Genomic DNA, 13,431 nt, shown 5'->3' with positions numbered 1-13,431 from the left:
AGTAAGCAAACCCTTAGTCATAATTATGAGAGCATCCTTGGACTCAGGGGAGATCCCCACGGACTGGAGATGTGCAAATGTATCCCCAATTCACAAAGGGGGATCGAAGTGTGACACGAGTAATTACAGACAAGTTAGTTTAACTTCTGTTCCGGGTAAAATAATGGAGTCACTGGTTAAAGATGCATTGCAGGATCATCTAGACAAGACTGCAGCAATAATTCAGACACAGCATGGGTTTGTTAAGGGAAAGTCTTGTCTGACAAATTTGATTGGTTATTATGATGTGGTTACAAAGGAACTGGATGCAAAAAATAATTTTTATATCATATATTTGGATTTCAGGAAAGCTTTTGACACTGTTGCACATGGAAGACTACTGTACAAATTGGAACAGAATGGTATTAAGGGTAAGTTGCTACAATGGATAAAAGGATGGTTGAGTGGCAGAAGACAGAGGGTAGTAATCAATGGGTACTACTCTTCGTGGACTAATGTTATTAGTGGAGTCCCACAGGTTTCGGTGTTGGGTCCACTGTTGTTTTGCATATTTATCAATGATACTGATGAAGGTATATCAGGCTTAGTTTCGAAGTTTGCAGATTATAAAAAGGTTGGCAGGGTTGTTAATGACAGTAATGGCAGTGTGTTACTGCAACAGGATATAGAAAATTTGAGCAGATGGGCTGAAAAGTGGCAACTGAAGTTTAACATTGAAAAATGTAAAGTACTGCATATCGGTAGAAGTAATCCCCGAGAAACGTACCAACTGTGTGGTACTACACTTAAGGAGGTAGAAAATGAAAAAGACCTGGGAGTAATTGTGTAGTCAGATATGAAGTTTTCTGAGCAATGCAGACAGGCTGCCAGGGCAGGTCATGGGGTCTTGTCAATGATATACAGGAATTATGTTAGCAGGGAAAACGAGGTGATTGTCCCTCTGTATAAGGTAATGGTCAGGCCACGCCTTGAGTACTGCGTGCAGGTCTGGAAGCCTCATTTTAGGAAGGATGTAGATTTGCTTGAGCGTGTACAGAGAAGGGCAACAAGATTGGTGAGGGGAACGAAGGGATCCTCTTACCAGGAGAGGCTTAAGTCCTGCAAATTGCAGCAGCTGAAGACTAGGCACCTGCGATGTGATCTGATTGAGGTGTATAAGGCCTTGAATGGGTTGAGAACGCTGAATTCTGATGGGATTCTTACACTTGTTCAGCTTACCAACCCTAAGGGGGCATAAATTGAAATTGAGGAAGGACAGATGTAGAATAGATGTGCGGAATTTGCCTTTAGCCAGCGGGTGATTAATTGCTGGAACAAACTTCCATATGTCGTTGTGGAAGTTGATAGGTTAAATAGATTTAAGGAGGAACTGGACAAATATTTAGAGGGGATTGTTTTGTAATTTTTTTTTTTTTTTTTTTTGGCTGATGCAGCATAAGCTCATACGCTTGCTTTCTTGCATCACATGCCACTACTACTACTACAATCCGCCATGAAGTTCCTGGACTGGACAGTGTACACAGGCTGCTAGAACTGATCATGTGGGTCGGTAAATTTTTCCAGCCAAGAAAATAAGTGATTGTCCCGTTGTATAAGACACTGATGGTTATGCTGCATCTTCAATCCACGTACAAGTTTGGAAATTTCGTTTTAGGGCACACTTTGAAAATGCGCAGAGAAGAGCAAAAAGTGTAATGCTAGAGACATGATTGCATTTTAATTTTGATATCTGAAAAGCTACTGAAGCTAAAACAGCGTCAAGCCTCAAGGTCGGATAGTATAATACAACCAGACACATCGAAAGAGGAGACAGGTGAGTACCTCCATTGATTAATCATTAATGAGACCATCGTTAGATTCAGAGGTTATTAGAAAGTACGGACTGGAAAAGTGTCAATGTTTGCCAGTCCATAATTGAGGAGCTAAACAGTAATGGACAATTATTGATCAGTGAGTGTTACATTTGCGTTTGGTAGGATTATGGAGTCCATAGTTAAATGAGCAATAAAGCTCATCATCATAAGCCATTGTCGAACCACTGCAGTGGGAGAAAGTTCAACATGCAGTCTTAGCAGATGACAAGAAGGGCATATAGTGTTCTTATGATTTTTCGGAATTATGCAAGGAGAGAGATAGAGAGAAAATAGTTATTCCTGTCTATAGGACGATAGTGAAACCAACCTTGAGAAAAGCCAGGGGAGGGGGGTAAATTTATACTAGATAATGTAGCGTCCTCAAGTCATATCTGACTTTATGATCAAACATCACAGCTAGTCCTACATGCTGTTTGGCAACCGGTATCGGAGCATCTTCAATGGACAGCTGGATGTTGGATTTGCTTCTATAAAGACCTCAAAACGTATCTAAACAGATATAAAAGTATCTAAAGAAAACTGAACGGTGGAAAAATGGGAAAAGATCATGTGGTCTGACGAATATCGATTTAAATTTTTTTTTGCACCAATAGGTGGATGAAAGTGTGGCTGACCAATCTACTTAATTATTATGACGAAGTCATAAAACAGTTATATGCAAGAAACAACTCTGACGTTATTTCCCTTGACTTCGGTAAGCCTTTTGATACGGTTCCCAATGAAAGGCTATTATTTAAATTAGAGCTTCGTTGGGTCGAGAGCCCGCTAAAGATTAAAGACAGAGTAGTTATAAATAGACATACGTCAGGGTGGAACAATATAGCGAGTAGATTCTCTCAAGGTTCAATGTTGGGGTCACTTCTTATCTTCTTTAATAACTTCGATAAGGGAGTGCAAGGAAAGTTTTTAAAGTTTTCTGATGATGTAAATGTAGGAAGGGTGTTAACCACAAGGATCGGACCATTCTGCTTCAAAATGACAGATCAGTTGCATATATGTCTCAAAAATGACAACAGAAGTTTAATGCTGCTAAATGATATGTATTCTCACGGTACAAATCCATAGAACAGAAATCGTGAGTTACTTACACGCTTAGGGAGCGTGGAATTAAAAGTGGTCCAAAATGAAAAAGATTTAGAGATTAGGACTCTATTAGACATGAAATTTTCATTGCAGTGCAAACAGGCAGTTAGGAAGGCGCAGTCTATGATATATAGGTCCTGCGCAACAGTAGCGGATTAAGGTCGGTTGAGGCCTCGGGCGCAGAAGAAAATATTGGGTCCCTTAAAAAAAAGAGAGAGACAGGGAAAATAAAAATACATGTTAACCATTTTTTTAAATAAATAAAAAATATTATGTACTATTAATGTTTTATTTCCAATAAAATTTGAATATAATATATGTATAATATAATTAATAATAGCATAATAATAATCACAAAGTTTTGAACTAATAGTTGAACATATTAGTTCAACTAATTTGTTGGGGTTTTGCGAATAAAGTTGGGGTTTTGCGTGGGCCCTTCAGAAGTCGGGGCCCACGGCGCGTGCCGTTAAATCCGCCTCTGCTGCGCAAGTAGGAAAAATGATGCCTTTATTCCTTTGTATAAGACGATGGTTAACTCATTAAGAAAATCTTAATCAGTTATGCACAGTTAGTAAGGATTTTGACTAAAGATGAATATGGCTAAACCAAAAGTAATGATTAACAAGTATGCCACAGAAAGGGATATAATGATTGAAGGAGCAGTAATTAAAAAGGTGGAGTCATACTTATTTGGGACAAGTCATTAGCTGTAATAATGATAAATGGCTGGAAGTCAAGAGAAGAATAAATTTCAGATGGATAGTACGTATTCAGAAAATATAGTCACATACTAAGGAGCAATATCCCAATTTGTCTGAAATAAAATAATGAACCAATGTATACTCCCCACCATGACTTATGGAAGTGAAACTTGGGCACTCACCAAAAGAATGGAAGAGAAGCTGAGAACTACACAGTGAAGAATAGAACGAATTATATTAGGAATCAGACTGTTAGATAAGAGAAACACATGGATTAGGCAGCAAAATCAAGTAAAGGACATTTTTATCAAAACTAAAGAACTAAAATGGACTTGGGCAGCACACATAGCTCGAAGACATGATGAAAGGTGGACTAAGAAAATAACAGAATTACCCAAGAGGAGCTAGAAGAAAACCTGGAAGACAACAACGAAGATGGACAGATGAAATTCATGAGTTTGTGGGTAGTAAAATGGATGGCCATTGCACAAAACAGAAAGAACTGGAAAGGCCTTTATCCTGCAAAAAAAAAAAAAAAAAAAAAAAAAAAATGATATCAGGGTACACTGTAAATGATTACATCTACCCATATTTATTTTGTCAGTAAATTGCGTGTGTTCTCTAGTCGATTTGTCTATTTGGGGGAAAAAACCTTGCTATCTACGCCTGAGACCGACTAACTCAGCCACGGAGTGAAAAAAGTCCACTAAAGTTGCTCGCGTCATCGACGGGATTCGAACACGGGCCTTTTCCACCCGGTGTGCGGAGAACGGTGACAATACCACTGTGCTACGCGCGCAGACCCTTCATCCTGCAGTGTTTTGAAAATGGCTGATAATGATGATTAACTATAATTTCAATCAATTAGTTTGTCTTAAAGTTACATGAAATTCAGGGGGCGCTGCTTTCTTTGGTGTTATAAATTAATATTTTTTAAATTTATTTAGTTTATCTTGCAGTTACCTGAACTAAGACGGCGCTGTTGTCCCTATTTGTTTCATAATAGATAATATATGCTCGAAAAAATTCATTCTTTTATACTTAGTGCAGAATAGAGGAGAACAGGTATCCTGTGTGTTATGACACTCAGCCTAAAACACTGATGGATCCAATATCTCTCTATTACAGAAGATTTAGGAGAAGTCCGGTTGACCTGCCTCCCTAAAATCCACTCATGCACACCTTCTCGATGGTAAGTCCTGTTACGTCACTTAGGTGGCAACGAACGTGCAGAGTGGTTCTCTTCAAGACGCCTGGTCAGCGTGAAGAGGAAAAGACCAAACCCTCCAGCATATGACAGCACGATAAAAGAAATGGCCTTCAGTCCCAAGCAGCTTTCACTCTCCCTCTTACGGCAGCGAGAGGATCAGAGTGGAAGCAGAGGGTGCTAAGAATCTCTGGGTACGACCAGGCTGCCATGCACGGAAACTGAACTTGGCCTGTTATAACGTAAGGTCACTCATCGGTGAAGACAGGATATTAGAGCTGGAAAAGGAATTAGAAAATGTGAATTGGAATATCATCGGTTTGGCTGAAACAAGAAGAAGAAATGAATCACTTATAAGTTTATCAAGTGGAAATCTGCTGTACACCAATGGAAACAGTGAAAGGAGTGAAGGTGGAGTTGGGTTTCTGGTCCATAATGATTTTAAAAACAACATTTTGGAATTCAAAAGTACATCACCAAGGGTGCCAAGACTAATACTCAAGATTTCTAAGAGGTACAAGCTAAAGATTATAATGATTTATGCACCAACATCGAGCCATGATGATGAAGAGGTTGAAGAAATGTACATCGAAATTGAGTCTTCTAGATGAGCAGAAAACCCACTACACTATTATTATGGGGGACTTCAATGATAAGGTCGGAAAAAGGCAAAACAGCGCAGAAAGGGGAACTATAGGAAATTTTGGAATTAGTGAAAGAAATAAAAGAAGAGAAAGACTTGTGGAATTTGCAGAATCTCAAGGAGTGTCAGTAATGAACACTTTTTTCAAGAAAAGGGTGAACAGAAAGTGGACATGGAAGAGTCCAAATGGATTAACAACTAATGAAATCGACTTCATCCTCACTAACACAAGATATATTGTGAATGATATTACCGTCCTGAATAAGGGTAAATGTTGGAAGTGATCACAGAATGGTAAGATGTACACTTGATATAGATGTAGGAAAGGAAAGGAAAGGAAAAAACTGACTCGAGTAAATAATACAAAGGTCTTTGAGATAACAGAAGAGGAGAAAAAACAGTATGTACTGGAATTTAAGAATAAGTTTGAGCTTCTGCAGACTGCTCAGGACCAAGATATCGACGAGGAACATTACAACTTTCTGAAAGTGATAAAGCCCAAGAAACCTATAGGGAAAAAGAAATCCAAAGAAGAAAAAATTAGTCAAGAAAACTTGTCATGATGAACCGAAGACGACAAATGAAGAACAAGAAAAACACTGACAAGGAGAAAATTGAGTATACTGAGTTATGCAAAGCCATTAGAAAGAGACTCAGAGAGGACATAAGAAGATTTAACACAAGAAAAGTAGAACAAGCATTAAGGGAAAACAAAGGATTTAAATCAGCAGCCATGAGCAGTAATACAGAAAGACAAATGATACTGAAACTGAAGAATAGCGATGGTGTACTTATAAACAGCAGAGAAGGCATAATTCAAATAGCAGAAGACTATTATAGAGAATTATACAAGGAGCGAGGGAATGATGCCGGCAGTGGGGAAGATGGGTTGCAAAGTAGCAACACATACGACATACCCGATATTCTTCCTGATGAGGTAGAACATGCATTGAAGAAAATGAAGAATCAGAAAGCCCCGGGGGAAGATGAAGTTACTGTAGAGTTGTTAAAATTGGGAGGAAGAGACATAACACAAAAACTGGCAAGGCTCTTCACAATGTGCATTAGAAAAGGTCTGACGCCTAAGCAGTGGAATAATGCAATCATAGTTTTGCTGCATAAGAAGGAGATAAATCAGAAATTGGAAATTATAGACCAATTAGCTTGTTATCCCACATCTACAAGTTGTTCACAAGGGTCATTACTAACAGATTAGAAAGAATGCTTGATGAGAATCAACCGAAAGAGCAAGCTGGCTTTAGGACAGGATTCTCAACTATGGATCACCTTCACGTAATATTACAGCTAATGGATAAAGCAAATGAATATAAATCACCATTATGCCTGGCATTTGTGGATTATGAAAAGGCATTTGACTCCATACAGCATAAGGCAATGTTTCGGGCACTGGAAAGACAAGGCATAGATACCCCATATATTATGATTTTGAAGAAAATATATGAGGGAAAATATATGAGAGTGCTACCTCCTTTATTAGACTAGACAAAGACAGTATGAAATTTAAAATCCAGAAAGGAGTTCGACAAGAAGACACAATATCTCCGAAGCTGTTTACTGCTGCCCTTGAGGAAGCATTCAGAAGATTAGACTGGTCGCAGAAAGGAGTCAATGTGAACGGAGAGTACCTAAACCATTTACGATTTACAGATGACATTGTGGTCATAAGCCACGATCCCAGAGAATTAGAGGAAAATCTTAATCAGTTATGCACAGTTAGTAAGGATTTTGGACTAAAGATGAATATGGCTAAAACAAAAGTAATGATGAACAAGTATGACACAGAAAAGGAAATAATGATTGAAGGAGAAGTAATTGAAAAGGTGGAGTCATATACTTATCTGGGACAAGTTATTAGCTGTAATAATGATAAATGGCTGGAAGTTAAGAGAAGAATAAATTTTGGATGGATAGCATTCAGGAAATATAGTCACATACTGAGGAGCAATATTCCAGTTTGTCTGAAACGTAAAATAATGAACCAATATATACTCCCCACCATGACTTATGGAAGTGAAACTTGGACACTCACCAAAAAGAATGGAAGAGAAGGTGAGAACTACACACCGAAGAACGGAACGAATTATATTGGGAATCAGACTGTTAGATAAGAAGAGAAACACATAGATTATGCAGTAAACTCAAGTAAAGGACATTCGTATCAAAACTAAAGAACTAAAATGGTCTTGGGCAGGACACATAGCTCGAAGACATGATGACAGATGGACAAAAAAAATAACAGAATGGTACCCAAGAGGAGCTAGAAGAAAACCTGGAAGACAAAGGCGGAGATGGATAGATGAAATTCATGAGTTTGTGGATAGTAAATGGATGGCCAGTGCTCAAAATAGAAGGAATTGGAAAGTTGCTGGAGAGGCCTTCATCCTGCAGTGGATTGAAAATGGCTGATGATGACGACTTTTAATTGAAAAATTCTGTAAGGATGGTTTCCAATTTATTATTATATCAGATAGGATGAATTATTTTAATTATTATAATATTCTTACAAATGGCAAATTTTATTTAAATTATTCATACATTTAATAATAGTCATTACTTTTATTTCCTTATTCGCTGTATGATTCCTTTCGCCTCAAAGGTGGTACTTGTGCATATGTCCGTTCCGATATTCCCTGTCAGAGACTTGGTAATTTGGAATCTCCTCTTTTCGATCTTCTCTGGCTTAAAATCTCTCTACCTCATTGTGTCAAATTAATCTGCTGTCTCTACCGTTCACCCAGTTCCACTAATCACTTGGAGCTCATTGACTTCCTCTCTCTTTGCAACGTGACTTTCTCCAGTCCAACTTTCCCAACAGTGAGGTAATTTTCCTTGGTGATTTTAATGTTCATAACTCCAGCTGGCTTCCGTTTTCTAGTCACACCGACCCAGTTGGTCGAGATGCTGAGGCTTTTGCAATTACTAATGACCTAGCACAGATTGTTCATTTACCTACAAGAATAACGGACAATCCAAACCATACAGCCAACACGCTTGATCGTTTTCTCACAAACAACCCTTTTAAGTACACGGTCGAAGTGAGAGGTCCTTTAGGCACCTCAGATCACAACTTGGTGATTGGTTCTTCTCCAATGGAGCCTTTATCTCATAGCTATTCCCAACCTCGTATTGTTTGGCATTACAAGAATGCAAAATGGGATGACCTGCGAGATTTCGTTTCTTCTTTTCCTTCGTTGGATTACTGTTTCAAAACTTCTGATGTCAATATTTGTTCAGATCGTGACAGAGAAATTATTCTTGCAGGAATGGAATCCTTTATCCCACACTCCACTTTAACATCTCGTCCTTTATCTCCGTAGCCGAGTGGTCAGGAGCACACGCTCCTTGAGTAGACCGGGGTTCAAGCCCCTGACTGCTGAATACGGTCGATTTGCCAACCCGCACTGGACTAGCGTGGCAGATTATTGTCCATTTCCCTGAACATGAATTATTGAGGAGGCTTCCATCCTGCAGTGTGTTGATAATGGCTGCAGTTTACCCTTTTATTGTATCAGAAAGAAGCCCTCAATTTGCTTCAGTTTATCATTTTAAATGGAAAACAAAATGAAAAGTTCACCAGATGCAAACTAATATTTAGTTGAACCGCCTCTGGCCCTGATGGCAGCAGCACACCGTCGAGGCATTGACAAAATCAATTTCTGAAGATAATCAACTTATAGTTCGTGGTTCCAAACACCAATTATGGCTTCTTGAAGTTCACGAAGAGTCTTTGGTTTCTTTCTGACAACTGCAGATTCCACACGATGCCAACAGTTCTCTGTAGGATTCAGGTCCGGGCTGTTTCCTGGCCAGCTAACAGTTGTAATGGATCGTTCTTCCAACCATTGTTTCACCTGTAACAAATGTAAACACATTAGTGTCGAACTCTAATGCAGAAATGAAGCTAAACTAACTACAGAAGTTCCTACTTACACTTTTCGCCCGATGTCAAGGAGCAGAGTCGTCCTGAAAGATGCAGTTACTTGGCAGGTTGAAATGGTCTCTAATGGTTGACAGCAATTTGCCTTATAATATAGCCAGGTATCCACTGGCAGCCAGATGGAACCTTTTATAAACTGCAGGTGACCTACTCCGCGATACGAAATGCAGCACCCCCATATCATTTGGCTGGTAGGGAATTTCACTGTAGACACCTTGCCGTCTGGATAGTATTCTTCACCACGTCTACGGCGAATCGTTTGTCTCCCATCAGAGCCATGTAGGTTGAATTTCTTCTCATCCGAGAAAATAACTGACTTACACTGCTCGGATGTCCATTTGACATGCTCCTTGCACCAAATTAATCATGCCTTTTTCAATTTTAGTAGCCGAGTTGTCAGGAGCGGGGTGCAGTAGCACACGCTCATTGAGTAGACCGGGGTTCAAGCCCCTGACTGCTGAATACGGTCGATCTGCCAACTCGCACTGGACCAGCGTGGCAGATTATGGTCCATTTCCCTCAACATGAATTGTTGAATACATGAATTGATGGAAGCCTCCATCCTGCAGTGGGTTGATAATGGCTGCACTTTACTTTTTTTTTACTTTTTTCAATTTGTGTGAGGAGGGGCTTCTTAGGACGACGGGCTACAAGTCAATTTTTGAAGAGGTGTCTTCTGACTGTTACTGCACTTGCTACCACTCCTGTATGTTCTTCTCATTCTCTTTTCAGCTCAGAGGAAGAAGCTTTACGGTTTTTAAGGCATAAGCGCTTCAAAACGCCGTCCTGTTTTGGCGTAGAGAGTCGTTTGCGTCCGGTTCCTTTTTTCTTATCAGCAGAACCAATATTCTTGAGTTTGGAAAGAATGCTACTCACTGTCTACTGATTACAAGACACTCTATAAGCAAGCAATATGACGGGAAGAACATCCTTCCTCACGTAATGCAACAATAGCACTCTTCCTTCCTGGCGTCAACTGCACATAACTCGCCATCCTGACACAAGCAAGGAATAACTGGAACTCTTGCAGAGGGTGCTTGTATAGCTGAAAGTAACAGCTGATGCAATATTACGTCATCACCTACGCGTGTCAATCTTATATGATGCAATCTGTAAGAAATATTGTCATATACCTACGTTATTCGGACGACAATTACAATTTTAAGGGGTGATGCAATTTCTTTCGGGTGAAAAGTGTAAGTAGGCGCTTCTGTAGTTACTTTAGCTTTATTTCTGCATTAGAGGTTCGATAGTAATGTGTTTACATTTGTTTCAGGTGAAAAAACGGTTGGACGAACGGTCCATTACAACTCTTAGCTGGCCAGGAAACAACCCGGATTCAGGTCGTATAGAGAAACAACAGTTCTCTATAGGACCTGAATCCTATAGAGAACTGTTGGCATCGTGTGGAATCTTGCAGTTGGCAGAAAGAAAACAAAGACCCTTCGTGAACTTCAAGAAGCCATAATTGGTGTTTGGAACCACGAACTACCAGTTGATTATCTTCAGAAATTGATCTTGGCAATGCCTCGACGATGTGCTGCTGTCATCAGGGCTAGAGGCCGTTCAATTAAATATTAGTTTGCACCTGGTGAACCTTTCATTTTGTTTTCCATATAAAATGATAAACTGGTAGTAGTTGTTGGCGCATCGGCTTCTGTGGCCATAATGCACCTCCCAAGGTTTTTTTGCAGTACTTTGATCCAAGCCCGAGGCGGGATTCGAACCCGCGACCTTTGGGCTGCCAGGCAGGCACTTTACCCGCCCGGCTAGCCCTTGATAAACTGAAGCAAACTGAGGGCTTCTGATAACATTTCAGCCATAATTGTCGTGTCTGCCAAAAACTGTTATATAAAGGTTGTAAATGCTCATTTTGGAATATTTGGAGAGCACCTGTCAAATATTACTTAGCTTTGCCTTAACTATTAATAAATATATTTTGTTTAAATTTCTATGTGTGATGCTAGTCATTAATGCAACATACCATCATGAAAAAGGGTTAGAGTAGGCCTGACGTAGCCCAGTAGTCAGGAGCGAGAGTGCATAGCACGCGTTCCTTGAGTGGACTTGGGTTCAAGCCCGTGACTACTAAATACGATAAATATTTGTATTGACGATTTATTGTAAACTACTGACTTGGTTGTTGTGCCGGAGTATAAACAGAAAATTTAAATGTGAAATTCCCAGGTGATGCACTTTCTTTGAACACCAGTGTATACGATAGATGATATACCCAAGTATATCGTCTCTGTTTTCGGCTTACCATGTCAAGCAAAAACAGTAGCAATGGCGTATTTCAACGATTTAATTGATTTTTACCTCTGTGCATGACCACAAGCGAATGGTCAACACGAGTTCAGAATTATACATGCCATTCGTTCGAACCATGTGATACTACTAAATATGTAGTGGCCTTGCAAACTCCTCTCACACTACGTAGCTGTCCCGAAGTATAAATAACCGTGTTTATTCGTAAAATTCCTTACTGTGCTTATTTTTATGCAGATAAACCACTTAGTTTATGTGCATGAAAATAAGATAATTTCATCCTCTTTGTAACCAATAGTTGCATATGCGGTAGTTAACTCCCTTACTCCTCCAACTGTACGTCACGTTGAAAGGAGTCTGATTCACTAAAACTGCGCATTTATTCAATACAATTACTTGAAAACTACCAACTTTAAATCTAAATAGTTGCGATTTGCACGTTATTTGTTTTTCCTGATTAGTGTTATGGGTCCTAGTGTTATTTGGCTTGTAATTAAGAAATGTTTAAGCTTTCGCAAACCCCAACTAATCTAAAGAATGTGACGTGAGGCACATGCGCAGTATCGAGAAATCAGAGCACCTCTGTCATTTGGTATTAGCAGCAGCTAACGTCACATCCATCCTGCAGTTTAAAACGGTCACTTAGGCGCGTAGAGCTATGAATTTTGGATTTTCCTAGATCATCATCTACTTAACGCCTGATATTAAGAACAAGACGTGTTATAGGATCATCCGTCTAGAGTTAACATGGCAAAAACGGTACGTATTTGTTCCTGTTTTACAGCTAAAAAATCTGTAGGGGTTTCCCGATCTCTACCTTTAAAAGGTAATTTCAGTAGGAAAAACAGTCTGCTGGTGAATCCATAAGAAAAACAGAAATCACAGTGGGAAACTCTTTTTCTTTTCTTGTCTTTAGGTACTTTCTGAAAATGTGTCTAAGAATGTTAGGATTATACCAAATTGGCTTTCTATTTAAGATTCTCTCTCTCTCTCTCTCGAATCTGTTGGAGGGTGTGTTTGGTACGTTTTGTTTCTTTGTTATGGATCGGTTGGGTAACCAACGGATACACGTATGTCAGATTTATGGATATGTAGTAGAGAACAGCTGAAATCTGAAACTACACCCCTGTCAATCAACTCGTTATTCTATCAATAAAATTTAGATTTTCGATTTTTCACGATCAGGAATATTAAAAATTTTTAGAGGCCCTTCGAACGAGTCATTGTCCTACGATAGTGCACCGTTGCTTGTATTTGACCATCTGTATCCTAGCAACAATTCTCAATATCGACGAACGTTGCCATGATAAATTACTAAAAATATCACAAGACCAGTATTTTGTGTAATGGCAAGCAATAAATTTTACTACGTTTGAAGTTAGGAGATAATATTTACTTGTGCTACTTGAGTAACTTCTGAAAACGTACCTTAATTTTGCACAAATACTTATGTATCTCAAGGTAATTAATCGCGGAGTGCATAATTAAAGAGACAGCGAGATTGCAGAGGGAATATACTACGAACTTTAGCTGCCCTACCGCAAACAACACTCCGAGGCTGTACATCCGACTGAAAAGGTACTTAAAATTACGCACTGTGAACAGTGAAGTGGTTTGGCAATCTCTCTCTCTCTCTCTCTCTCTCTCTCTCTCTCTCTTTCTATATAGTATTCTTGGGTTCGTGCCGAAGAAAT

Source organism: Mastigoproctus giganteus, chromosome 7 (assembly GCF_048544385.1).
Source record: "Mastigoproctus giganteus isolate SK-2022 chromosome 7, ASM4854438v1, whole genome shotgun sequence".
Classification (NCBI taxonomy): domain Eukaryota; kingdom Metazoa; phylum Arthropoda; class Arachnida; order Uropygi; family Thelyphonidae; genus Mastigoproctus; species Mastigoproctus giganteus.
This window is presented reverse-complemented; position numbering follows the sequence as displayed.